This window comes from Hermetia illucens, chromosome 3 (genome assembly GCF_905115235.1).
Source record: "Hermetia illucens chromosome 3, iHerIll2.2.curated.20191125, whole genome shotgun sequence".
Lineage (NCBI taxonomy): Eukaryota > Metazoa > Arthropoda > Insecta > Diptera > Stratiomyidae > Hermetia > Hermetia illucens.
The window spans coordinates 65759914-65774903 of NC_051851.1; the positions used below are offsets into that span (position 1 = coordinate 65759914).

Sequence of the window (14990 nt, forward strand, 5' to 3'; positions counted from 1 at the left end):
TGCCGCAACTGACGCCATTTTGTGTTAAGTTTAAGGGGGGGCTCCCCATACATGTGAAAGGAGGGTGCAAAATTTTTTTTCATACCATGTGGGGTATCAAATGAAAGGTCTCAATTAGTACTTTTCGAAACTCAATATTTGACATTGGGTGAAACATAGGGGAGTGAGGGCTCCAAATATGACCCCCAAAAAGTGTAACGGGTCTCGTTCTCAGAACCTATCCAACCGAAAAATCTGAAAAAAATCTCAGTAGTGCATCTCTACGAAATCTAGGCCTCAAAATATATCCGGTTCCGGTAGAGCCTAATTCAGATAGATATAAGAAGTAAATCGGGAATATGGGTACGATCAATTTATATACGTGCCTATATGTATACAGTATTCGAAAATAGGCAGTTTGTTTGTTTAGGGTGAGTATAACATCTACGGCTGTAATATGCACGTATGCCTCGTAGTTTTGTAACTGTATACGGATAGAAAAATGTGCGTTGAAATTTCTTAGATAAGATGAACACAAAACCTTTATACCCGAAGCGCGAGCTTCCGGTATTCCCACTTGTTTTTTTTGGAAGGAGGGTAGGTGAATGCGTTTACGCACAGAGTGTTGGACTCCCGCAACAGTACGCTGGCGGACTACCAACTAAACACCTCCCTGTCAACAGAGAACTAGCCTGGAACCGTTTGACACATTACTTCGGGGTAGCCCTCCCGGCTTTGGGAGCCTTCAAGTCAGAGAATTCCTTTCGCCAACGGGAGGGGAGGAAGAGAGTTGTTGTTAGTTCAGGGAACCCCTTACCGTCCGATCCCTCCGCCGGCCGAGTTCAATCTTCTTCGTAATAAGAAGAGCCCGGACATAATGCGCAATACGATTCCAGCTCCCAGCGCTCTTCAGCATCTCTCGCACAATGCTGCCTTGAGAGAGCTCCCCTGCGCCTGCATAAACCTGCTGGCGGAGGCCGTCCCACCTCTCGCAAGACAAAAAGGTGTGTTCAGCGTCATCCGCCACTCCTGTGCAGGTAAGACTGAAAACCTCCACGCCTACTTAGAAGTTGGGTAAGGAAGTAATCAATCTCACCGTGCGTTCTGTTTAAGCATGGGTCTAATTTGTTGATGAGCCGCGCAGTCCACTTGCCCCTTGGCTCATTTTGCCAAGAAAGTTGCCACTCGCTAAGGGTGCGTTGACGTTCTTCACGGGCAACCACTTCTCTTAAGTTTTCGCCCTTACGGCGACAGATAGCTTTGCGCTCCTTGGCAAGGAGTGCAACGGGGATCACTCCAGCAATGACCATCACAGCCGGTTCGGAGACGGTGCGGTAAGCAGACGCCACTCGCAAAGCTCCCCGCCTCTGCACTTGAGCGAGGCGTTTACGATGCACCTCCCTGTCAAGGGCATCAGCCCATACCTCCGCAGAGAAGAACGGACTGCGTTGCTCCCATGAGGAGACGTCTCCTAGTTGATATAGGGTCCCCAACATTCGCCATTAGCCCACTCAAGGCCGCGACTCCAGCTGCAGCCTGTCCGCGGCTGTTTTGATTTGCTCGAAGAAGCTCATCTTCGGGTCGAGCATTAAACCAAGATATTTAATCGCTGGTTTTGACTCTATAGTCAACTCGCCGAACGATATGGGACGCAGGGTCAGGATTCTCCTTCTGGTCAGGATGACTACTTCGGTTTTTTCCAGCGCAAGGTTGAAACCGTGAGCAGTAATCCATCCGCTTACCCGTCGCATCAATATGCCAAGCCTGCTTTGCGCCTGTTCAACCGTGCGTCCGACAACAAGTGCCGCAACGACATCTGCATAACCGACCAGGCGCGACTCTTCAGGCATATCGAGTCTCAACAGACTATCGTAGGAAGCGTTCCAGAGGTCCGGCCCTAGGAATGATCCCTGTGCTACTCCCGACGTGATTTCCATCCTTCTTCTCCTCCTTCCCTCTAGAGTCTCATAGGGCAGGGAGCGGTCTTTCAGATAATCCCTCAATATCCGCAAGAGATAACTTGGCACGTGAAAGGAGTTCACTAGTGTGCCTAGCATATCTGTCCATCTTAGGAATTGAAGGCATTTCTGACATCAAGCGTTATGAGGAGCAGTATCCGTCGAGATCGGTGGCTATGTGCCCCGGCTCGAATAAACGCATCTACGACCTCCATAACAGCATCCACTGTAGATTTTCCTGTTCTAAACCCGAACTGCCTTGCGGATAAGTCCCCGGCAGCACGGATCGCTTCAGCGAGTCTACCCCTGATGAGCTCTTCGAGCACTTTTCTGGCCGTGTCAAGCATACACAGTGGTCGGTATGCAGACGGGAGCTCCGGGTCTCCTTTACCCGTGTGCTCGAAACAACGTCCTCCAGAGCATCAAGCCGGCGCCGAAAGTCCGGCATCGTCTCATTCGGCGTCTGGCAAACGCAAAAAAACGTTATCCCTGAACACCGGATCCAGACAAATCCGTCCTCCGGCCTTCGGCAAGAACACGAAGTCGAAGTTGTCCCAGATGGCAGCGGTGTCCGATAAGTCGAGATACCATGAGGACGGGTCCTTTTTTCAGTATTGCTCGCAAATCAGCACTAGATCAGCATTTACTTCCGCAGCGAACTGTGCTAACAACTGGTGAGCGGTTGCATCCCATTTTGTTGCTTTTGTTGTTTGTTGCTTGTTAAGGGGAGGATGGCTTCCAATGCATGTGAAAAAAGGGTGTACATTTTTTTTCACCGAATATTGCCATGTGAGGTATCAAATGAAAGGGCTCGATATTCTTATTTTCCTTTCTGATATTGAGTGAAACATGTGGAAGTGGGGCCTCAAAATATAACATATCAACATATTGTAGAAATTTACTGAGAAACTCCCCTTAAGTCCATCCCTAATGTACAAAATTTGGTGTCAACATATGCAATAATATAAGACGCAATTCTAAAGAGGCAAACCAACTATTATTAACAAAGTTATAGAAGGTCAAAATTTCGCATTTCCGGCAAATTTATTGCACCCAAAGACGTGCATGACGTCATCATCATAGCTTTCCTTTTTTTTGCTTTTTTTAGTTATTTGCATATCAATGTCAATTACTCGAGGTAGACGTATGCATTTGCTCATAATGCTTGCGAGTAGTAACCAATATAATAAACATGTGTGTACCTGATTACCAGCGGGTTTTCAATTTACGTACATAACATATATGCATGCTTTTTTTGCACGGAGTAAAGTGGAAATGCGTGAAGATGCATTAGATCAATTTAGATCCGCACATATATATGTATGCATCGTCATGTAGTAATAGACAATATTTGTTTATTTAGGACGAACACAGTATTATGTCATTGATATGTCAAGTTTGGCACAATATGACGGAATATTTCGTATTCTTAACTATGTACGTATGGAAAACTGCGCAAAGAAAATTTCCCACATAAGAAGAACACGAAACCTATACAAAGCACTGTATATCAGGGTTTTATTACTATCATTGGATGTTCTTCTACATCCAACTATAAAACGTTCAGCTAATTAGATCGAAAAATCGGGAATTACCCTAACTAACAATTTTCCAAGATACTGTGGCTACATCTGAGTATATTTTCAATGCTGTTGGAATCCGAGATAGAATGCTAACGAAACTTCAAACTAGAAATAATCAATTGAGTAATCAACACGTAGTCGTGGTATTTTCAACCAAGTGCTCCACTTCACCAAATATTTCTAATGATATCTATTTGTGTGCTTTTCATTTAAGTAATAGACATTTCGGTGCCACAAGTATATATATGTATGTCTATAGCATCTAGGAAAACTTCAAAAGCACATGTAAATTTTGAATTTCAAAAATATCCGAAAAACTCATGAAGAGGAATAAGACAACGTTAAATATCAATAGTTTCATGTTTTTTTTTCTAAATTTTGTGCAGGAAATGTATTTTCGAATTAAAAAAAAACTGCATAGACCAATTTCACGAAACGTAAACAGTCTACGTTAGCTGAGTGAGGAATATCTTAGAGATTGCAAAATGTGTTAGATATTTTTAGGAAGTATTTGAAAGAGAATGCGTTTGGCTTCTGACTGGATTTCCTCATTCGCGTGATGATCTCAAGGGAATCGTTTTTGATTCAGAGGAGTCATAGAAAAATGGAACATTTAAGAAATCTGATCAATTAGAAATGTATCAATGGGGGTTCCAAGCTTGTATTCCCGCAAGTCAAGAGTAATTCATATTAGCACTCTATAAGGCTCTTTTCGTAACAACATGGAGAAATAGAGTCTAAAGATTAGCACATTTCAGCCAAGTTTGGCATTCTTTAACGTTCAATAGTGAAAGTTTCCCTAGCCTGTAAACAAGTCGGGAAACCGGAAGCTGGACGCTTCAGGTACGTTTGCGTTTACACAAAACCTTAAAAATGAGAATAGTTTATTGCTTCGTCATTAGAAAAAAAGGGAAAGCAAAGACTATAATTTCAATATTCCCAAACTGATCTTAGCAGCATGAATTTCTCACAATCAAATGCAAGTTACCATACACATAGATCATGTGTGAAATGTTGTAATCCAATTTCTCATTTCCATTATACGCCACATTTCACTAATGTAATCAACATATTATTAATCGCACTTAACAATCATGTGTTTCCTGGAAATGGTGCACTATCTCCACATTCAATCTCTACTGAACTGAACGTTTACAAATCCCAGTAAATTGCGAACACTAATGGAACCCACACACCCTGAAGCCACTAAATGGAATAAGTCGGGTTAGAATAAAGTCTCGGAGATGTACAAAGCTACCATGCAATGATCTAGTCACAGAATTTGATTATATAAATGTAAAATTCTATTGAAATCGCACTGATGGCATTTCCAGTAGTTTAAAAGGATACGCAACGTTATGTTCTGGAAACCTTTGGGCATATTCCATTATAATATTCTCTGACACGCCCAACGCAATTTAAGGATCCATACCATACCCCAGTTGATCGAATTGCTTTCCTGCGATTTAAAAGATAGGAAAGGTTGATCCAAACCGATTCTATTCCAGCGCTGATTGAATTCCACTTACGAATTTGTACTCACACAGCGTATATGTATATACTATCTAGCAAACGTGTTATGGGATATAATTCCATACGTGCTTCAACGTATGACAAAATGTTCAACAACAACCAATTAGAGCTTAAGTCTATACAGAAATATGGGATTCAATCATAAGGTTCTGCCAAACCACCCAACTCAATATACTATAACCGACTCAGTCTGAATGTATCTCAAACGCTACATGATATTCCCACAATGGTGAACTACATAAAAATTTTGAACTAGGGGCAATAGTCATATTGAAAATTGTAGCAATTAACACCAAGCCAAGAAGGCTATATACAGGAGATTCAACTCCCAGTGCATTCTTTGAAATTTTATGGAGACGGAAAATCATTGCACATCTTCAACCGCGATAGGAGTTGCACAAAAAAAAATTCCGCACATAAGGGCTGGTGTTCATCATCAACAACGACGCAACAACCGGTATCCGGTCTAGGCCTACCTTAATAAGGGACTCCAGACATCCCAGTTTTGCGCCGAGGTCCACCAATTCGATATCCCTAAAAGCTGTCTGGCGTCCTGACCTACGCCATCGCTCCATCTTAGGCAGGGTCTGCCTTGTCTTCTTTTTCTACTATAGATATTGAAGATTCGCTGTCCCATACCTTGAGTACAAGTTGATGAATGGTGTAACTGGTCCCCTCCATATTTAACCAATTCGGCTGTAATTCCATCGGCTTCCAAACTTCCGCGCCTGGTGCGCTTGCTCCCTGTACTTTTCTAGTTCACGGACCTGTTGGTTCTCCCACGCTTCCTTTTTCTGTCTGTGAAGTCGCTTCTCCGCTCGACGGAGTTCGTGATAAGTCTCTGCGCGTGCCCGCGTTCTTTGAGAATGCAACATTACTCGGTATGCGGCATTTTTTCGTTCCATTTCTAGCTTACATTCATCGTCAAACCAGCCGTTCCGACTCCTTTTGCGGCTGGGGCCAAGTATGTTTGTGGTGATTGTGAAAATAATTTATTGATGCTTCATCTCCAGGTCCTCTGTTGACTGCAGTTATTGCGGCATCCATTTCTCTCTTATAGGTGTCGCGGGGGTTGTGTTGTGGATGGCGTCAGTGTTCACTCTCACCTGATTGTCAGAGGGGATTCTAGGTGGTATTGTTATTCGAGCTCGGAGCACCATGCCAACGAGATAGTGATCCGAGTCTATATTGGCCCCCCTATATATTTTGACAATCATCAAGGCTGAGAGGTGGCGGCGTTCGATCAATACGTGGTCAATTTGGTTGAAAGTGGTCCCGTCTGGAGAGGCTCACGGATGTTTGTAGACCGCTTTCCGCGCAAACCAGGTACTTCCAACAACCATTTCGTGTCACCCTGCTAATTGAATAATCCGCAGTCCGTTATCATCTGTTTTTTCGTGTAAGCTATGGGAGCCAACGTATCGCCTGAATACGGGCTCCTTCCCTACTTGGCTGTTAAAATCCCCAAGTATGATTTTGATATCATATCTGGGACAGGCTTCGAGGATTCGTTCTACTGCCTCGTAGAAGGTATCCTTCTCCGACTCTGCAGTCTCCTCTGTAGGGTCGTGAACATTAATGAGGCTTATATTTCTAAACTTGCCTCGCAAGCGCAGAGTGCGTAGCCGTTCGCTTATGTTTTCAAAGCCGATAACAGCAGGTTTCATTTTTTGGCTGACTAAGAAACCTAACAAACTTTTATGCTCCATCGTGGGTACCAATCCACGTTTCGCCCTGGGACCTATACTACTCTTTGACCACAAGGGCTGGTGTTAGTGCCTTATATGTGCATTGATAGTAGCGAGCACATGCGAATTGCTGTGAGCACGTAGTAGCATCTGTCATAATAATAGACATTGCACAATTGTTTGTGGCTTCCCACGTACCAGCGGAAGCTTCGGCATTTGATTCATATTTGCTCTCCAAGGAAACAAATAGATGAATCCAAGATTAATCTTTCGGATGCTTCCGTTTCCCAGTAGGATAGTATGGGGAAACACACAAGAAAATCATTTAAGCGACATCAACACAACAATGCATTAACCATATGGGTAGCGGGTCACTTACCCCGAAAAGTAAACAACGAGATTCCGTGCCCCTTTGCCGCTGAATTTGTTTCTTTCTGTATATAGTCTTCCTACACCAAGCTAAATTTAAAAGTCACCCAATAAAATGACGAAGGAGGTTTTGTCTCGTGTACGCAAAAGGCTCCAAGAATTGATCCTCCTAGAACTGTAAAGGTTTACAACAAAAACAATCTTTTCGTTTGATAGGTAGATCATAAACTATCTGAGTCGATGATTTGGGAGAAAAGATACTCGTAGATGTCAATATGTAAATATTTGATGGAAACCGTGGTTCAAGTACTCGTATGTGTAGGACCAAAACATATACGCTTCGTGGCTATTGGATTTCCTTATATGCTTCAACTTTCATCAGAGACTACATGTCTCTTCATCTTTCCTGAGCCGTATTTACTTCTACATCAACGTACTCATCTGAAGTTTAGAATTTTCACTGCATTTCTTACAGTGTGACCTATTTGTTGTCACTTCTGCCTGCTACTTAGTCCATTCCCACGCATATTTTCCAGGAAACTTGATTCTTTAAATGCGTCCTTGAGAACCGCTGTTGGAAGCACTAGGCCCATTGTTCTGTCTTTAGGCACCTCTATCCAAACAGTTTCATACCGGCGCGGCGTTGCCTGTAGGCATTTGCTCCTGAAAACATATGACGAGCAAATACTTCGTTGAAGAAAACTTTTGCGATATCTTCACACTGAATAACTGCCTATGAAGTATTGAACTGTTATCTCCTCCTCCTTTTTAAATTAACTAAAGACAGTCAAGCACACCACCCTATTTTTGCCCAGATAATAGTTAAAGGAGCTATACGATATTAGAATCATATCCTCCTTTTACTTTTACAAACATTTACGCTTGCTGACAAGAGTTCAAGGTGCTGATGTCCCCTAAAAAAAAACCATTATCTACTTACCTTCGCTTGCGTGTCGCTACTGCTGTTCGTTGGGAAACTGAGCGCTAACTCTTCAAATTCAATACAGACTGTCTCCGTGACCTCGCTATCCAGTAATAGGAAAACTTCCTAACAGTAAATGCAAAGAGCTTCGAACTCTGTTGATCGCTGTGAGTAGGGATAAGCGTCACCCTCTGGGAGCTCTATTAATGGAGTGAAGCAGTTGGCTTCTCATTCACAATGATATTGCAGATAAAAGAATTAAAAGGATGAGGAGAGTAAATATCTATGAACAACTGAAAGGAACGAAGGACGAAGTCAGACATTCTGGAAACTCGACTGAAGATGTCGACATAAGAGTTAAAACGAAGCTTGCTCATTCCGTCACTCCGAGACTCATGTGAGACACAGCTGCTATTAAAGGTTGACCATCCAGCTTACAAATGAGTATCCGAAGGGAAGTTTACACGCATAACATAACGTATAACATTTGCTCACATTCAGAGGTAACCTATTGTGGGCGTACCACTGAGATACGATGTCGAGCTTTCATTGAAAGCAGCTTTGTTCAGTAAGGCAATTAACGTCAGCATATAAATGACAGGGACAAGTATATAAGGAACTAAGATCATCATTCGATTGGAATCTGTGCTGTTTCCTTACAAAATAAGGTCCAAAACGACACGAGACGTACGTGTCGAGGATCTTGGATATTGAAAAAAGGATAGATATTGAGCGATAGTTCGAAACAGTGTAGCATCACATTTTTTTGTGTAAAGGTATGATGCCAGCCTCCTTCCACTTGTCCGGAAAAAGACCCCCAGCCAATTTCTTGTTAAGAATTATATAAAAGAGAAGAAAAGTGTGAGGCTTATATTTTTTTATACAAAAGGCAGGCCGTCAAATTCACAACCGCCGTTAATATCAAATCAAAGGAACAAAAGGAAGAAATTTTTCAAGTATATCATAAAGCGTGAAGACGGCTTGGTTGAATGATAAATTTCAGCAACTCACCTCTCCAGTTAATTGATGAAATGAAGAAGAAGTTATTCAAGGCTACAAAATCCGCAGCAAGCAAATTGAATTTAGGTGCCTCGCGACACGGGTGTACGGAGAAAATCAACGTAAAGAGACAGGTGCCGGGCCTCGATTTTAGAATAAACCGAGTCACTAGAAAACAAAAGGAAACGATTGTAAAGAATATTAACAAGTCGGAATACCGGAAGCTCGCGCTTCGGGTATAAAGGTTTTGTGTTCATCTTATGTAAGAGACGCACATTTCTCTGTCCGTATATAGCTACAAATCCAACATAATCCTTCATATTTTTCCAAACTACGAGACATACGTACATATTAGAGCCATAGATATCACGCTCACCCTAAACAAACAAACTGCCTATTACCTGCTGTACACATATATGCATGTATCTAAATTTATCGTACCCATATTTCCGATTTACGTCTTATATCTATCTGAATTAGGCACTAGCCGCAAAGTTCATTAGCACGCATATATTATATACCTACATATACACATGTCTGGTTGACAAATAACTAAAAAACTAAAACAAAATAATTGTCTGCGACCCAATTCATAAGAATTCATTTCGTTGTGGTATTGACGAATTGATATGTGATGATGACGTCATGCGGGTTGTAGAGTGCACGAAATTCACAAAAAATTGTAAAGTTTCACCCCCTATAACTTTGTTAATAATAGTTGGATTTTCTTCAAACTTGACCAAACTGTGCATTATATTCTTCGTTACACTCATGCCAAATTTTGTATTTCTGGGATGAACATAAGGGGGGGTGCCGGGTAAATTTCTAAAATGTGGAAATATACTATTATTAACTTTATTTGTGCAGATATCGGAACCGGATATATTTTGAGGCCTAGATTTCGTAGAGATGCACCACTGTGATTTTTTCCAGATTTTTCGGTTGGATAGGTTCTGAGAACGAGACCTGTTACACTTTTTGTGGGTCATATTTTCAACCCTTACTCCCCTATGTTTCATCTAATATCAAATATTGAACCAGATTCGAAAAGTACTAATTGAGACCTTTCATTTGATATCCTACTTGGCTACATTCTGTGAAAAAAAAATTTGCACCCTCCATTCACATGTACGGAGAGCCCCCCCTTAAACTTAACGCAAGATGGCGCCACTTACTGCATGTAAAGGGATCACCAGATTACATACTCTCACCAATTTTCGTGGCAATCGGTCTAGCCGTTTCCGAATAAATCGGGTGTGACAGACAGACAGACAGACAGACAGACAGACAGACAGACAGACAGACAGACAGACGGACAGACGGACAGACAGACACCGTCACCATTCTAATAAGGTTTTGTTTCACACAAAACCTTAATAAAAACGAGGTTAAGGATGCGTTTGTTATAATTGTGGTGGATATTGAATTGGAAAGCGAAGCAGAAGTTTATAAGCCTTAAGAGAACTAAATATGAGGGAGTAATAGAGAGCTTACTGATTAGAGCGCTAGGCTGTCGTAGCGATTCAAATCTCACTGCTGGCAGAGGGATTTGTATCGTGATTGGATGTCGGATACCAGTCAACTCAGCTGAGTCAAATCAGGGTAATAATCACGGGCGAGCGCAATGGTGAACATGTTGCCTCCAACAGTATGCTGTAGTGCGCCATGACGATCTAGAACGAAGTGCCCTAGCAGATGGATGGTTGGGACACCAGGAGGACTAAGTTGTTCAATAAAAGGGAGATTGAAATCCCCACAGAGATTGAAAAGAACACCAGGAAATTTGAAGAGCAGAACATCTGATAGTGTATCCAAAATCTCTTTGACAAGGGAGCCTGGACAAGAACGTGGAAGGTACATACAGGCTATTACGAAGGCGAGGGGGAGTAATATGAACAATAAGGAGTCATAGGGACGGACTAACAGGAATATGTTGTTTAACACAGCACAAAAACCGTGTAGAAATCATGTAGGTCTCTATTGAGTATATTAGAGTCGACTCAAGTCTCAGTTACGTAGATGACATCATGCATTACGGATGCACGAAAGTCTAGCAGCTTGGTCCTAAGATCTCTAACAGTCTGAAAATGTAATGAAAATGGCACTAAGTACGTCTCCAGAAATGGCGACCTCTTCGCTAATTCGCCTGTATTCTGTTACCAACTACAAGCTGAGGCTATTCCGCGCCAATGTTGAAGATTTCATAAATGCCAGGAAATGACCAAAACGCCAACCGACAAAGCGCTGGCTAGATGGTTCATTGCACACGATTCCTTCGTCTAACGGAATATCCCGGATTCGTTTATTTATCGCAGGATTTCCGCTAGTGGGTATGATGCTATCCGCTGCAGTACTAGTATCAAAAATGTTACCCACATAGAAAACGATCCGTGGATTCCGCTTCCTCATAACAGGATGGACACGTAGAACATATATACATCAGTATTCCCACAATACAAAGGTAGACTCCTACCCCAGAAGCCTGTTTTTGTTTTTGAGTCATCGGTGTGGAAGACATTAGTTTTCTATACGTTTAAGAATAACTATATATTTTCTATCAAACAGTAAACATTGCAAAAACTGGATTTAGTTCTGCCTATAATTCTTCCATTACAATGTGCCCCTGACGTCCGTTGTCGTATTGGTTTATGAGCTGCTCTTATTTCAGTGCTCTGAATATATTATATAAGTCAAAGGACTCCAAATTGAGTAGTGTATTTAGAGCTGCACACCGGTAATGCCCCGATATACAGCTCTTGGCAGTAAGACCAGCTTACAGTGAAAAATCTTTTGTTTCATCTTAGCTCATCACACTAAGATGCATAAGCAAACATCAGCCTAATGAGAGCAACATATGTTCACTCTACTACATGAGGACTGGGTCCTCAAGTTGAGGTAATGATCCGGCTGCACAACCCACAAGCTGTGAGAGCGAGTTTCATCGTTGCTTCTACATGTTTGCAAGCAAAGAAACTGAGGTAACTCTCCGATATTTCAGTAATTCGGAAAGTCGAATGTTTGTAACTCTCATCTGTGGAAGCAAACTAAACAGTCCTCCTTTGTAGTTTGAAATGAGCGGTGCGTTATCTACACACCATTCCGAGACCTCGACCAGTAGTTAGCACAATCACGTCATTCCGATAAGTTTAGGTATGTTTTGATAGATTTTACAGATCCCACGGGAGTGAGTCGACCAGAAATGGCTATAGCTCACCTCGCTGCGGGCAGCCTTTCGTTGCTTTTGTTGTCAGCGATTAACATCAATTTTGGCACCCAGCAATCTTGCATTAGCATAGCATAGTTCCACTTAAAGTTTCATCGATACCATGCTCTCTGGTGGAATCACAAAGTTTTCGGAAAGGCGCACAAACATCCCCAACGCGTACTCGCCTTTCATAGTTGTGTCCTCTATCTTTGAAACCAAAGAGTGTCTGACAGGACTTTCCACGCTGGGAAGCATGTTGGATTTCATTCAATGAGTGTGAACTGTGCGAATGTGACGCTCAACCAGTTTCTCCAGACATTTCAGCGAGAATTATGTTAAGCTGATCTCCGAAGTTCTTTGGATTTGAATAGTCATCATTCCCAGGCATAGGTATGAAGATTAACCTGATGCCAAGAGGTGGGAACATAGGCCACAGCAATATATGCTAGAAAGATATTTCTTGAAAGTCACTCCATACTATCCTATGGTTAAGTGCAATCTATGCCAGCAGCTTTGAAGTATTTAAAGAGCAGTATAGCAGCACTCGCTTTTTCGTTGGTAACCACCGCTTTCGCAGTGTTCCAATTCCCCTTGCAATTTCACTTTTAAAGTTGAAAATTGTATGACACAATCTGAAATGATATTTGCAATCTTTTGAGGTAGCAACGTACAGAGAAGTAGTTAGAATAAAAACTCAAAGGCTGATGATTATTGGTGCCTCAGTAATGGGTGTAGGCTTTATACCAAGGTACTGTCAAAAATAACTCACAAATTCACAAATTTCCCCACAAACGAATTGGAATATGTACTTCAAAATAATTGGCAATTTGCTTTTGGTTTCATAGTTAACAGAACTTTTTGGAATATTGCCGATAAAATATAGCACACGCGCCGAATTATTCATATTGGTCATCAAAAATCTCGAAAAGAGAAATACGTGTGGGTGATATTGTTTTCAAAGTCCCGGCAGTTACTCAAAACACTTTTCTAGGAAAGCACCGTTAATCGATTATTCTCAGAAAAAAAGCCAAATCAAATCAAAATATAAATCTGCGTACACAGAGGCAAAAAGCATTATAATTGTAATCGCATCAAAGTTTAAACAAACCTCAGTGAGCATCATGCGGCAGCTGGTTTTGATCTCTGGAAGTGATCTTGCGCGTCCTCGCTGGTGGGCTGCGAATATTGTTTATGTTACACTGGAACAATATTGCACATAGTCGTATCTTGAGCAATGGGACTGAATTTTATTTATGTTTCATTATTTTTCATCTTCACAATCGGCACATACTTAGCCACGGATCAATAACATTAACAATCTCCTTCAAATGAGATTCTGCATACTCAGACGACATCATCTAAACAAAGATGCTTTGGCGGTCACTCACTCTGCGTAACGGTTGATTTAATCTGTGCACTTTAACCAAATTAATCAAGGACGACCGAATTCGCGACGGCACATCAGTGTTTTAATCGAATCCCGAATTCTAGACACAAACCGAACATAATTTGTTAACAACTCGACCGCAACTACCGCAATTAATTGGAATTTTCTTTATAGCGAGAAATATTTCAATATAGTTACTGCGTTTTTTTCGTCATAGTCGTCTTATTATTTCAGAAACATGCGACCTAACAAATTTCATTACTGGAATACTAATTGCAATTAAATGCACCGTCCGTCCATCGTGTACTAGCACATCGAATAAATCGGATTTATTTATTTTTTCGCTACATATGTGCGTACATAAATGCTGTCCGATCTGCACAGATCGCAGACGCAGAATTTTTCTACGTACTTTTGCACGATATGTGAGGAGATATCTTTTCTCAGATTCTTCTACGTATGCTACATAATATCTGAATAGAACTGAGAGTCGCCAAAACCATATCGGAATGTTGGGTGTCGAGCGCATGACGCTATGGGGATACAATGTGGATCTTTCATACAAATTCTATGTCCGACGAAACGTACAAATCGGACGGACATAAGAACGAAGAAACATTTCTTCCATCCCGTCATACATTAGGTGATGTTTGCGCCATGGGATGGGACGTAACGGATGGCGCGCACCCGTGATAGACTTGCGCTTTTCGCATGACCTCGTCACGACGCGTAGGAGTCAGAGTGTACAAGGAGAGATTCTTATAGAACTCATTTTAATTCTCCGTTCAAATCATCAACATCCGCACATATGCAAGTGCATATGAGGCGAATTCTCAGGAATACCCACGAAAGAACTTATGAAAAAGTGTTCAGTTAGAGAATTGAAACCAATAATTTATTAGGAGAAGATGACATAACACCTCAGTCAGTTCATTTTGAAATCCAATTTCATAGCTTTGTAACTCTAGATATAATCAGTGAATTCCATTCGCCAAGTAAGATATGTTTCAGAACACTAAAACACTACCAAAGACTGTCTAAGTTTCCTACAAGAAAGTACTTCGGTATTCCCAAATGAGACGGACAAACTTCAGTACGACTCACTGTGAATTTATTTCTGTAACCAGCATGCGTACTAGTTTATTGCATGTAGAGGAACGTACATTTTCCCTGCATTCTGACGGTTATTGTGGGCGAAAAGAAATTGTGATTTAGATCAATAACAAAACATCATGTACATCGATTCCCATGACTCAATTCCCCATCCCTCTTCGTATTTGTTCGACTGATTCACGAACGACCATCGAATCTTCAATGAACTTGATTTAACCGATCAAAGCAATGGAATTTAGTGGCTCATTTGTATC

The 14990-nt window shown here is 41.6% G+C and overlaps 1 protein-coding gene across 3 annotated transcripts in view; it reads right to left on the minus strand.

Annotated features, from left to right (window-relative positions):
• Positions 1–14056, minus strand: part of LOC119651770 (phosphoinositide 3-kinase adapter protein 1) — a 113258-nt gene extending 99202 nt beyond the window's left edge. The window contains exons 1-2 of one of the 3 annotated variants that reach the window (XM_038055514.1): positions 13528–14056; positions 13345–13462 (exon numbers count right to left, since the gene is read on the minus strand). The gene's annotated coding sequence lies outside the window, so the exon portion shown is untranslated. Of the gene's footprint in view, positions 1–13344 lie in introns of all 3 variants that reach the window. The other 2 variants (XM_038055513.1, XM_038055512.1) reach the window with 2 other exon arrangements.
• Between the last annotated feature and the right edge of the window lie 934 nt (positions 14057–14990).